This window comes from Canis aureus, chromosome 4 (assembly GCF_053574225.1).
Source record: "Canis aureus isolate CA01 chromosome 4, VMU_Caureus_v.1.0, whole genome shotgun sequence".
Lineage (NCBI taxonomy): Eukaryota > Metazoa > Chordata > Mammalia > Carnivora > Canidae > Canis > Canis aureus.
The window spans coordinates 68,679,720-68,693,619 of record NC_135614.1 but is presented as its reverse complement, the minus strand read 5'-3'; the positions used below and the strand labels follow the sequence as shown (position 1 = coordinate 68,693,619).

At 44.4% G+C, this 13,900-nt stretch overlaps 1 pseudogene; it reads right to left on the bottom strand.

The window, feature by feature from the left end:
* Positions 1–396: 396 nt before the first annotated feature.
* LOC144311739 (tax1-binding protein 1 homolog) lies at positions 397–7,252 on the bottom strand (annotated as a pseudogene).
* Between the last annotated feature and the right edge of the window lie 6,648 nt (positions 7,253–13,900).

Below are 13,900 nucleotides of genomic sequence, written 5' to 3'. Positions count from 1 at the left end.
GCTTCTCCCTCTGCCTGTGTCTCTGCCTCTCTCTCTCTCTCTGTGTGTGTGTGACTATCAAATAAATAAAAATTAAAAAAAAAAAAAATAAAAAAAATAAAAAAAAAAAAAATCCATTTCCTTTATTCACGTGGTTTTGCAAACTGGGGAGTAAATAAGGATACAAACACAGAAAAACTTCTTAAACTGGTAGGATTAACAAAGATTACAGCTATGTTTAGTGATAAGCCAATGACTGACCCTGACCCTAGTCACACCAAACTCAAAAGTAGCTCTTGTTCAGAAAAGTGTGGTAGAGGGTGCATGGAAGTGATACCTTATTGTCCCTATGGTGGTCTATTTGAGGTGATTTTTAAAAATTGCTAACCTATATTACTAACTCATGACAAAAAGTAACTAGTCAAAATTTAAAGCAAAATGGGTCTGCACGGGCCTTTCAAAGCCCCGCTGGTCATAGTTAGGAGGGAACTGCTCCCTGTATGTGGGGCACACCTTCCAGTGACTTTCAACATCTTCTTCCAATTCACTCTGATCCTAGGTGAGAGAGAACATTAATTCACAGAGGGGGCACTTCTCCTGAAGGTCAAAGCTGGAATCAAAGCAAAAGCCTGTTGGGTTTTTTTAAGATTTTGTTTATTTATTCATGAAAGACAGAGAGGCAGAGACATAGGCAGAGGGAGAAGCAGGCTCCATGCAGGGAGCCCAAAGTGGGACTTGATCCTGGGACTCCCACTCCCACTCCGGGGTCACACCGTGGGCCGAGGGCAGGAGCTAAACCACTGAGCCACCCAGGCGTCTTGCACAAGCCTGTTCTGTGCCCACACTAATGCTGACTTGGAGGATCAGGAGCTCTGGGTACATTCTCACCTTCTTTACTATCCTCAGAGTCTTCTAAACCATCAGGCTCACTAGGATTTCCTGGATACTGGCTGCAGACATATCTTCCAGTCCCCAAGAAGGTACTTTCACAGGTGGCCTTCAGGGTTCATCTGGGTAAAAACCACCATCTGTTCCCTGTGTTCCAGACGGGTTACCATCCTGCAGAACTGGCTGTGTATTTGGCACAGCAGCAACAGGACCAGTTTGTTCGGAGCAGGTGTTGAGATGCTCTGAGATCTGCTGAGGACCCCGGGAATTCTGACCTTCCATTTTTCCTCTCTGCTTGATTTTCTAGTCTCCTTTTAAGTTCCTTCTCCCTGGACAGGTTTCCCAAATGTGAAGTTAGACCACTTTTGTCTTTGTCTTTCTCTGCCAGTTGAAGTTTGTAAACGTCCTCTACTTCAGTTGTATTTCCTGCGATCTTCCCTTGCTCTTTCCCGTAGTTCAGCTCCATGCTCCCAAGTTCATCAGCGTATTTATTGAATTTTGTTTTCTCATTCTGCAAGAGTCATTTACCTTTGTTATATTTTTCTGTCTGGTCAGCAATTTCTTTGGTCACATCACAGATTTGCCCCTTTGTTACAATGTTCGAATCTGTCTCCCTGCAGATAGCGGCGGCTTTCTATCTACAGTAAAGCCCGCAGAAGCTGGGCCTGTCTTTATTGAGGCACCGCTCACTTTTTTTGCTGATTCCCAATTTTCTTTGTGAAGACACTGTTGCTATTGGCTAATTGGTCTGGAGGTTTATTTATTTGTTTTTGGAGGCTCTGGCATTCCTTGATTTTTTTCTTTATAATGATCTGCTGCCATCTGAAGGCAAAGCTTCAAATCTTCAACCTCTCTTCTCAGTTCGAATTTCAGTGTATCAGTCTTTCCCTTGTCTTTTTTTGTCATAGCATTTAGTTTTTCTGCCATTGCATCAGCTAACTGCTTTTTTTTACTTTCTCATTTTCCAAGTGTGCACTCACTACGCAGATCTGTCATTGTTTTATCTTGCAGTTTTACAGCATCACTAAGTTTTTTGGCCAGAAAGACAACTTCTTGCCAATTTGCCTGAACCTGTCCCTCTGCTTTATGAAGTTACTCCTTTTAAAATATATATATTTTTTGGGATCCCTGGGTGGCTCAGCAGTTTGGCGCCTGCCTTCAGCCCAGGGTGTGATCCTGGGGGCCCGGGATCGAGTCCCACGTCGGGCTCCCTGCATGGAGCTTGCTTCTCCCTCTGCCTCTCTGTCTCTCATGAATAAATAAATAAAACCTTTTAAAATATATTTTTTTCCTTACTTGAGGTTGGAAACAAGAAAGCCCTTTGTGGATTTTCCATTTCAGCCAAACAGAACAATAGTGCTCTGATCTCTTCTTGGAAATGAGTAATCATGCTTTTTTTATTTTTTATTTTTATTTTTTTAAAGATTTTATTTATTTATTCATAGAGATGCAGAGAGAGAGAGAGAGAGAGGCAGAGACACAGGCAGAGGGAGAAGCAGGCTCCATGCAGAGAGCCTGATGTGGGACTCGATCCACGGTCTCCAGATCAGGCCCTGGGCTGCAGGCGGCGCTAAACCGCTGCGCCACCTGGGCTGCCCTCATGCTTTTTTTAAAAAAAAGTTTATTTATTTATTTTTAAAAATACTTTAATTATTTATTCATGAGAGATAGAGAGAGAGAGAGAGAGAGAGAGGCAGAGAGAGAAGCAGACTCCATGCAGGGAGCCTGATGTGGGACTCAATCCCAGGACTTCAGGATTACTCTGTGAGCCAAAGGCAGGTGCCCAGGCAGGCGCTAAACTGCTGAGCCACCCTGGGATCCCCAAAAGTTTATTTATTTAAGGAATCTCTATACTTCAATGGGGCTCAAAGTTACAATGCCAAGCTCAAGAGGCATACACTCCCCTGACTGAGCTAGCCAGGTGCTCCTTAGTAGTCATGCTACCTTCATTCTCATCTAAATTCCTTAAAGTCCCCATCTCTGACAGGGACTTGGTATTTCCTGTTTCAGTATTCTTCAACTGTACTTATAAAGTTCCTTGTCATTCTTCTCCATCTTCAACTGACATTCCGGTTGTTCTCTTTCATATTCTGCCTTCCTGAGTTTGCCCTTTAAACTGTCTAATTCAATTTATTTTTCAGTCGCTTTGTGTGTCACTGACACCGTATCTTCCTCAAGCTGGAGAGCTTTGGATGTAGCATCATTGTATCTCTTCTTAAATTCTTCGTTTTCCATTTTTAAGTTTTTGGTACTTTGACAAGACCCCCTTGTTCTGCTTGCAGTTGGCCACATCTTTCTTTCTGATGGTTAATAGGTCTTATTCTTTCATGGTTTTCTCAATTTTCAACTCAAGAAATCCAGCTTTTTCCCAATCTTTAAAAAAAAAGATTTTAAAAAATTTATTTATTCATGAGAGATAGAGAGAGAGAGAGAGAAAGAGAGAGGCAGAGACACAGGCAGAGGGAGGAGCAGGCTCCATGCAGGGAGCCTGACGTGAAGCTCAATCGCAGGTCTCCAGGATCGGGCCCTCGGCTGGCCGGCCGAAGGCAGCACTAAACTGCTGAGCCACCTGGGCTGCCCAGTTTCTTTAACTTTTAAGTTTCATAATAATCTGTGGTCCTATTTAGACAAGCACTTTAAAACCTTTTCTTAAATATTCTTTACAAACTTCTCAAAGTCAAATTGTAAATGAAGTCTTTTTGACATGCAGCATTTCAAAGTGTTTGCTAAACAATACTTGTGTGAAATGTAAATAAATGGAAGGTATATGTTAAATTAGGCTTATTTGATATGTCAATTCCATAGGAAGTATTGTCAAATAAGTAATACTAAGACTTCTTTATATTGTACTTGTAAGATTGTGGTACATGTGGATAAGTCCATTCTCTTGCAAGAAATGGCCCCTCATTGCCCAACTTTTGCCTTCTTGATGTCTTTGTAATGTGGCAACACTGCTCCTAAATCAGAGAAATTCAAATGGATGAACAATAGTTGTAAATTAAATGAACGGGGCAGCCCGGGTGGCTCAGCGGTTTAGCGCTGTCTTTAGCCCAGGGTGTGATCCTGGAGACCAAGGATCGAGTCCCATGTTGGGCTCCTTGCATGGAGCCTGCTTCTCCCTCTGAGTCTCTGCCTCTTTCTCTCTGTGTGTCTCTCGTGAATAAATAAAATCTTTAAAAGAAATTAAAAACAAAATTAAATGAACAGTCAGGGCTATGGGAAACCCAAGACACCAGCTTGGTTCTTCCCAACTCCCTGGCAAACCCCATTTTTTGGTTTTTGGTTTTTGCATTCTTTCTCCTACCCTAGTCCATTCAAAGTGACTCAAATTGTGAATAGACATTGGTGGGAAAAATTCCATAACTTTGCAAAAACAGTCTACCAGCAATAATCCTGGGACATAGTCCATAATCCTGTAAATTTTTATTCCAGAGGCTTCAGACCTCCTTCTGGACCTTTTGAACCTGCCACTTCTTATGGGTTATGAATATGTTATTGTATGTGGTTTTCCAGATAGGCTGAAAGTTCCCCCTGCTGCCAGGCTGATGTCCTCATGGCAGCAAAGAAATTCTTAGAAAATGTGTTTACCACTTGGTATATCTTTCCCAGTCTCAAGTGATCATAGAACCCACCTTCACCAGGCAAATCATATGAACCTTAATGAAAACCTTGCAAACTTCTTGGAATTATCCTTGTCCCTATTCTCCTCAAACTTCAGGCAAGATTGAGAGAACTAATGGGATCCTCAAACTTAAAACCTGTAAACTTGCCAAAACAATCGGACTTGCCTGATGTATGGTATGTATGGTTTTGATTTTGCTGACTGCTCATGGTATCCCTTTTGGGAAACATAAACTCATTCCACATTAGATTGTCACCAGCAGACCAACGTCTACTGGTATACAACTTTCTTCTGACCCTTTATTATCTCTTGCTAATATGACTGGCTACTGTTTAAGTTTTTAATGTCTTGTGCTAAAGTCTTTCATCAACAGGTTAAAGAAGCCTCCCCAGATTCCAATTTATTTATTTTTATGTTTTTAAAGATTTTATTTATTTATTCATGAGAGACCCACAGAGAGAAGCAGAGACACAGGCAGAGGGAGAAGCAGGCTCCCTGCAGGGAGCCTGATGCAGGACTCTATCCCAGGACCAGGGATCACGACCTGAGCCAAAGGCAAACGCTCAACTGCTGAAGCCACCCAGGTGCCCCACGGCTTGATACTTTAAACATGAAGTACTTTCTCCATCTTTTCCTTTCCTTTCCTTTGGTATTGGCCTGGAAAGAACACCCTCATTCATATCTCCCAGGCCATTTCTAAGGGGAGTAAGCCTTCAAATTGTTGGATTTGTCATCAAAGATTCTGATCTATCTATGATGCTTGAGATCCATTCTCTCATCCTCCCTGTGACCATTTTCTCTTCTTTTCCCAAGGTCACTGCAAAATACAATCAAGTACAATCAAAATACAATCAATTAGAAGTCTCTTACTAAGTTCAACTTTTATGGCCAGAATGTCCAGGGTCTTGTTTTTACCTTTCTCCAATAATAACTGTGTTTACCCAGTGTGTAAACTAGACTAACACTCTCTTGGACAAACCCACTATGATGACCAGTCCATGACCTGAAGGCTTCTTGAGCATAGCACCCTCTCCATTTTCTCTTTCTGTTTAGTAACACACTTAGGTAGTCTTGAGGCATAATATTCTTGATCTCTCCTGGAGATATGACTCTGATTCTCAAACATTTCCTCCTGGGTGGTCTCCCTTTAGGACTACATTTCGTGTATCTGCACTCTCTATACCATTTGGTTAAAAAAAAAAAAAAAAAGGAGTGACTTGGCATTGGGTAAAAGAACATCAAGCTACCTTTGACCAAACTAAGATATTAGTTGTAAAAGAACAGGCCTTAGGACACCTCTACCTGGTATCCCTGAACCCTAGATGTGGCTGCTACACCAGATTAGATGAATTAGGCATTCCGGCAGGAACAGCGGAAGTTAACTCCATTGGGCTTTTGGTCACAATGCTGGCAGAGATCTGATATTCTCCTACTGAACAAGTGTTGAGTCTATAAGAGCCCTTCATGACCACTCTTCTGGTAAATGACTGGACTGGTTCGCCTATAAAGGGGTAGTTAAATGGTTTGTTGGCAAGACTGGCAATTGCCATAGCACAAGCCTCTATGATGCTTACTTACAAAAATGGAGTGTTCTTTCCACTAGTCCACTGGGAGCTGAATTACATGCTATCTTTAGGCCAGTAGAATATAAAACCTTTAATGTCCCCCCCCCAGCCTCCTATGGAGACCCCCTCACAAGTAAAGGAAGGCATATACCCTATTCCTAAAGATGCTTGGTATATAGATGGCTCTATTAGTAGAGAAAATTCTAGTCACTGGACTGCAGTAGTAATCCAACCCCAGACTGATACAATCTGGTTTGAGACTGGGAATAGTCAAAGCAGCCACTGGGCTGAACTGAGGGCAGCCTGGATGGTATAAGTATACATGAACCTTGGCTCTTTCCCTTTGCATTGTCAATTGGGCTATCTGCAAGGCTTTGACAACCTGGGTGGCCCAATAGGCTAGGGACAACTAGAAAGTTTTACAGAAACCATTATAGAGAACAGAATCATGGGAAAATATATCAGAAAGGATAGAGGACCCCACTGCCTCATTTACTGTTTTCCATGTCTCAGAGCATAGGCCTACCTTGCCCCCTTACAACACTGAGACAGACACCTTAGCAAAGATCAGGGCCTTTACCCCCAACAAAGTTCAGAATTGGTTGCATGGGATTGATAAGCCCAGTGGGCATCACAGCGCTCGGGTAGACTGGAACATACTGAAGGGAGCTGGCATCCCACTTGACTGTACTGAAGTCCTAGTGGCCGTCAGCAACTTGCCTGATCTCCTACCATCTGAGACCTAGGAAGTTTCCATACACCATGCATTCACCTTGGGATCCAACCAGTTTTCGACTGGCAAATTGATTCTATTGGTCCTCTACATGAGTCAGGAAAAACAGTACATCCTAACTTGTGTTGATACAGCCACTGGGCTGACACAAGTCTTCCCCTGTAAAAGGGCTAATCAAAATGCCAACCTCAATGGCCTAGAACAACTTAGTGTCATGTATAGATAACCTCAAAGGATAGACAGGGATAGGAAATACATTTTACTGGTCATGATGTGCAGGGCTGGGCTCATAAGCAGGACGTACATTGGCAGTTTCATTTACCCTATAATCCACAAGTTGCTGGACTCACCGAAAGGAAGAATGACATTCTTAAAACTCAACTGAGAGCCCCTCTTAGGGACATCACAGTTGCATATCTTGCCAGAGGCCATACACTTGTTAAATTTGACAGCCTGTGGCCACATCCTATAGGAAGTTAGGAGCCAAAACCAGCATGCCTCTGACTGTTGCTGTCTGGGAAATGAGGCCTGAGGCCCTGGTTCCTAAGCTCAAAGCAGGCCAGAAACAACCATGGTTCTGTGCTCCTCAGTCCATTGTCATGGGGGAGGGGACATTTGAATGGGTTGGAATGGCAACTTCCCTCAAGTTGGACAGGCCATGTCTTGCCAGAGTGTGAGAGGTGTCCTGGACAGCTAAAGTGGTCCCCGTTGATCCTGCTGGAGTTGGAGCCAAACAGTCAACATGTATGTTCAAGACAGTCACCTCTTCTATAAGGCACTGTATGGTTGATCTGCCTCTCTTTCTGTTTCTCATTTAAAAAGGGGGGGGAGGGGAGCGGGGGACGCCTGGGTGGCTCAGAACATGATCCTGGAGACCCGGGATCCAGTCCCATGGGATCGGGATGGAGTCCCATGTCTGGCTCTCTGTATGGAGCCTGCTTCTCCCTCTGCCTATGACTCTCTCTCTCTCTCTCTCTCTTTCTCTCTCTGTGTCTCATGAATAAATAAATATTAAAAAAAAAAGAAAGAAGGACTTGAGCACTTTCGTATAATTTTGGTAAGGAAGCTAAGAGAAAGTCTCTATGAAGGACAAACGTAAACTGCTCAGTTATAAGGGACCGCTGGGCGGGGCGCTGTCCCCGCAGCATCCTGGCTCCAGGAGAAGCGGCGGCGGCTCCGAGAGGCGGGCGCAGGGGCCCCGGGCGCTCCAGGCGGCGGCGGCGACAGCTCCGAGGCCCCAACCCGGGCAGCCTCGGAAAGGCGAGGGGCGATCCCCCGGGCAGGAGGACGGTGACGCTCTGAGAGTCCTGGGGCGACTCCGGGGGCAGGTCTCGGCAGCGTCGGCGCAGAAGCCCGCCGGGACACAGGGCGTCTCCGAGGGGCGGCGAGCTCGGGCGGGAAGGGAGCGGCCGGGGCCCCGAGTGCCCGAGGCCCAGGCTGGCCGCGCGCCGGGCGCCCGCCGGCTCCGCTCCGTGCCTCGGCCGCCGGGAGCGCGGGCCGCTGCGGGGCCTCCTGGCCGCGGGTGTCCCCCCGGGGCGCTAGGGCCACCCCAGGGCGCTAGGCTGCGTGGGGTCCCGAGATGCAAAGTGCTTCAGGAGACGCGAACCTGGTGAAATTAAGGGAAAATGCAATCATCTCGTGTGGAGTTGAACTTTGTTCACTGGTAAGATTAAATTTGTTTTAGGGGATCCCTGGTGGCGCAGCGGTTTAGCGCCTGCCTTTGACCCAGGGCTCCTGGCATGGAGCCTGCTTCTCCCTCCTCCTGAGTCTCTGCCTCTCTCTCTCTCTCTCTAGGTCTATCATAAATAAATCTTAAAAAAATAAAAGTTGTTTTAAAAGAAACTTTGGGTAGAGGGCCTTGGTCAATACATGCTATTCGGGAGGTTATTCTTCTATTTTAAAAATCCTATATGCAAAAAAAAAAAAAAATCCTATATGCTACGCAACTTTACATCCATTGATTCTCATGGCCCTTCTGCTTGGAACACACCAGCAGATTTTACCCAGATGACCAGAGTGGGAAGTGGCCATCTCTGCATGAAATCACACTGCTGGCCAGTGACAGATGTCAGACTCACACCCTGGTCTTGTATTTGTCTAAGTTAAAATAGCTTCAGAATTTCAGTCAACGCTATGATGGGGAGGGGTCAAGGTCTAGATGCACAGTTTCTGTTCAACTTTGGTCCATCATATTTTTTTGAGATTTTATTTATGTGTTTGAGAGACAGCAGGAGTGGAGGGGAGGGACAGAGAGAGACGGAGAAGCAGACTCCCCGCTGAGCAGAGAGGCAGAAGTGGGACGGCTCCAATCCAAGAGTGACCAGAGCTAAAGTCAGATGCTTAACTGACTGAGCCACCCAGGCACCCCTCCCTCATTTCCATTTATGTGACTCTCAGTTCCTAGCCTCTCTTGTCCACATATTTTCATCTGTGGATTGGAGGTAAAACGTAATATTTTATGAGCTAGCCTTTATGATTAAATTGATAACAAAGGCTAAGTAATTAGATACCCCTGGTCGAATATAAGTTTGTTCTGTTACAATTATTATTTTTATTGTCATTTTTGGTGATATGGCCATGGGTATAAACATGACATCAATGAAAAAATATATAATGTCTTTTTGTGTGTGTTTTCTCTTGGTGGATTGCTTTTTCCTCCTTGTATCATATCTATAGTGAAATCGCATCCTATTACAGGATAGGATGTAGGATGTATCCTTTTCAAAAGTTTCAGATCTTCTCTTGGTAAATTTGTCAATGCATCCAAGCCTACATTTCCTTGATCAGACATTTATCTTCAATATAACACAGTCAGTTTAATTTAAAGAGCTTCACAAGTATGTTTTGATCACCTGTCATGAGCAAGGTGCTCATGATTGGTGCTACACAGGGAGAGTTAAAGAACTGGCTCCTGCTTCTGCAAAGGTCAAATTTTAGGGGGAGAACAGAGGTGCTCTGCTCCGTGGTATTCTCAAGAAACCATGAGGATACAGTCAACTTCTATTACCCATAGTGGTTGATTTCATGCTAGGAAAGAAAATTTCTAATGTTTGAGATGGCTCCCACCAAAGACAGTCTTTCTGCATGAACTGAGGAAAAAAGACAATGGTAGAGGTAAAATGAGAAATAAATAGGAAAAAAAGGAGAGAGAACAGGCACTCAAAGCTGAGAGAGAGAGAGAGAGAGAGAGAGAGAGATTTGGTTGGGGAGAAATAAGGAAATAATGAAAGAAGATAAAAGTATGCACAACAGAAGAAGCAGGGGATTGGAAACTGGTCAAGGGAGCCAACAATGCTAAGCTGAAGGAGTTCACTGGAGCAACGTGGAATCTTTGCATCTAAGGGCATGGGATAAAGATACTCAAGACAGAATGCTCTACTGAGCTGAGTATGAGTGGGACAAACATAGGCTCAAGATCCATGATCCCCTTGAGGGCTCAGCTTGGAGCAGACTGGATTTAGTGGTGTAGAACCTTCCCCAAGAGTTGCCTGAACCACAGTGACAGCTGATTTCGACCAGAGGTTAGCGGCAGCTAGTCAGTGTTGTAGATGCATGAGAAAGAAGCCACTACAGTGAGACCCAGCAGTGTGACCAGAATGCAGATGATTAGCATCATTCTCAAGGTAGGGATCACCTGGATTCAGACCAGATCTATTCACTACATATAGTCGAGATGTCTTAAAATCTCTTTTAATTTATGAGATCCCCATCTCTTTTACTTTTTCCTTTTATTTTGTGAAGGAAAGCACATGTCAATTACAGCATCTCACCTATTTTTAAAAGTTTCATTAGTAAACAACCTTTCTGAACATCAAAAATGGGAATGTTCCACCAATTCTGTGTGTCGGGATGGAGCAAGTTCATCCTTCAATCTTGGGCATGTGAAACAGCAAGGAATTATCTAGGCAGTTATTTTCTCAAGACAATAATGAGGAGCTTTCAAAAAGAAGGAAGAAGGAATATTTTATAGAGTTCATAAATGATAATTGAAATTGATGTGCAATAAATGTAGATGGATTTTAGAATAAAATAAGCTCCATTTCAGGCCACCTGGGTGACTCAGTCGGTTAAGCATCTGCCTTCGGCCCAGGTCATGATCCCAAAGTCCTGGGTTCCAGCCCCTGCAACTGGCTCCCTGCTTCTCCCTCTCCCTCTGCCTGCCACTCCCCACTGCTTGTGGGTGTGCTCTCTCTCAAATAAATAAATAAATAAATAAATAAATAAATAAATAAATAAAATCTTTCTTTTTTTTTTCTTTCTTGTATATTTTTTATTGGAGTTCGATTTGCCAACATATAGCATAACACCCAGTGCTCATCCCGTCAAGTGCCCCCCCTCAGTGCCTGTCACTTAGTCACCCCAACCACCCCCCCCAGCTCCCCTTCCATTTCCCCTTGTTCGTTTTCCAGAGTTAGGAGCCTCTCATGTTCCATCACTCTCTCTGATTTTTCCCACTCATTTTCTCTCCTTTCCCCTATAATCCCTTTCACTATTTCTTATATTCCCCGAATGAATGAGACCATATAATGTTTGTCCTTCTCCGATTGATTTACTTCACTCATCATAACACCCTCCAGTTCCATCCATATTGAAGTAAATGGTAGGTATTCATCCTTTCTGATAGCTGAGTAATAGGATAGCTTTTCCTTTTTAGATTTTATTTATTTATTCATGAGAGACACAGAGAGGCAGCGACATAGGCAGAGGGAGAAGCAGGCTCCATGCAGGAAGCCATGTGGGACTCGATCCCGGGACTCCGGGATCACGCCAGAACCAAAGGCAGCCGCTCAACTGCTGAGCCACCCAGGAGTCCCAGGATAGCTTTTCAAAATCCCACCTTCCATTTTATTTCCTAGGGCTGCTTAGTTTGGGGATTGTACAGCTATACAATGATTCTTTTTTTCTAATCTTTTTTTTTTTTTTTTTACTGAAAAGCATGCTTGTTTTTAAAGTTATAATTTCTTGCCTGTAAGAAGTGGAATTTCTGGACCCACAGAATGCTCACATTGGAATGTTTACTAGCCAGATTGCCTTTCCAAAGAGCTCTTCAAATCCATTCCCAAAATGGCTGAGAGTTACAACTTTCTATATGTTTAGCAACATTGGATAAAATGAAAAATGTTAATGTGTGCCACTGTAGTAGTTGAGCTATATCCCATTGTTTTCATAGATTTTTAAATTTTGTTTTAATTCCAGTATAATTAACGTGGTGTTATATTATTTCAGGTGTGTAACAGTGATTCAACAATATGTACGTTACTCAGTGCTCATCACTCTTAAGTGTGCTCTCAATCTTCACTGTTTCACCCACCTCCCCCCCACCACGCACCGACCTCCCACAAGGTAATCATTGTTTTCATTTGCATTTCTTTGATTTTAACGTGTTCTGACCTGAGTCTCCCTAGTGCCTTTTGGCCCCAAACCTACCAATACTCCTCTGGTCCAGACAGCGCCCGCCCCAAATCAAAGCCACAAGCTGAGAATAAGGAAAAAAGGCTTTAATCCTCATGTGCAATTAGGATAAGAATTGGGGATCCCTGGGTGGCTCAGCGGTTTGCCGCCTGCCTTTGGCCCAGGGCGCGATCCTGGGGTCCCGGGATCGAGTCCCGCGTCGGGCTCCCTGCATGGAGCCTGCTTCTCCCTCTGCCTGTGTCTCTGCCTCCCTCCCTCTCTCTCTGTGTCTATCATAAATCAATAAATAAATCTTAAAAAAAGAATTGTGTAAATTCTCAGTAGATCTAGAAGAAAAGTTTTTAAAGATACGGATTACATGAAGAGTGTTTGCTAACTGAAAAACCTGTAGGTTATTAAGGAAAGGAAGCGTCAAGGAAGGCTCTCCACCGTAAAGACCCCAAGGCGCAAATCGGTTCGGGGCCAGCCGAGAATGCGGGGTGGTTAGTCCACTTAGACCGAACCGGCCCCATCGCCGCTCGTCTCCTGCGCTGGCTGCTCCCCTCCCCCCCAGCCCCCCCGCCCCGGGCCGCTCCGGAGGCCGAGCCGAGGGATCCCCGCCGGCCGCGGCTGGGGGAGCTGCCTCGCGGGGGCAGGTCCAGAGCCGCTCCTGCCCCCGGGCGCCCGCGCACTGCGGGGGGCTCAGCCGCGCTCCTGCCGGCGCCCCCAGGCCTGCGGGGACGGGCGCCGCGGTGCGGGCGGGAGCCCCGGGCCCCACCTGCCGGGGCCAGAACCGCGGCCGAGCGCGCGCGTCCAGGCCCGGACGGCCACGGAGCTGCGGGCACCGCGACCCGAGGCGGCGGCGGCGGGCCCGGATAGGGGACACCCAGCGCCTCGGCCCGGGCCCTGCAAGGAGCCTGCGACACCCTTCGGCGGCCGGGTCGGTCCACGTGGACTAACGCCCCCGCATTCTATGTCTCTCTCTCTTTTTTTTGCTAAAAGTCGTTTTTCCACAGGGTATACCGACTTGTTGAATGTGAAAAAAAATAAAGAATTTCATTTGATATTTTATTTCTTTATTTTTAATATTTATACATATATTTTTTCATATGATATTTTTTGACATAATTGGCAGAAATTTTCCAAGTTCATTAGTATACAACTTCCAGAGTGGTGGCAATTACACGATTTCATCATGATTTCACAGAACTGGCAAGGAGACAGTTTGCCTATGTCTCACTCTCTTCTTTATGCTAAAGTCCTGTTTCCACAGTGTATACCGATTTGTTGAATGTGAGAAAAAATAAACAAGTTCATGTAATATTTATTTTATTTATTTATTTATATTATTTATAGTTTTAATTATTTTTTGTTTTTTTGATGTGATTTTTTTTGACATTATTGGCAGAAATTTCCCAAGTTCACAGATATACAACAACTTCCAGAGACGTGGCAATTACATGACTTAATCACGATTTCACAGAACTGGCTAGGCAAAAGACGTTTTTTTTTTTTTCATCTCTCTCTCTCCTTTATAATTTAATTTAATTTTTATTTATAATTCTTTTTTTGCTGAAAGTCATTTTTCCGCAGTGTATACCAACTTGTTAAATGTTTGAAGGAAAATACACGATTTTATATGATTTTTAAATGACATTAACAGAAAGATACCGAGTTCAATAGTATACAACGATTTTCAGTGAGGTGGCAAAAGTAAAGTTA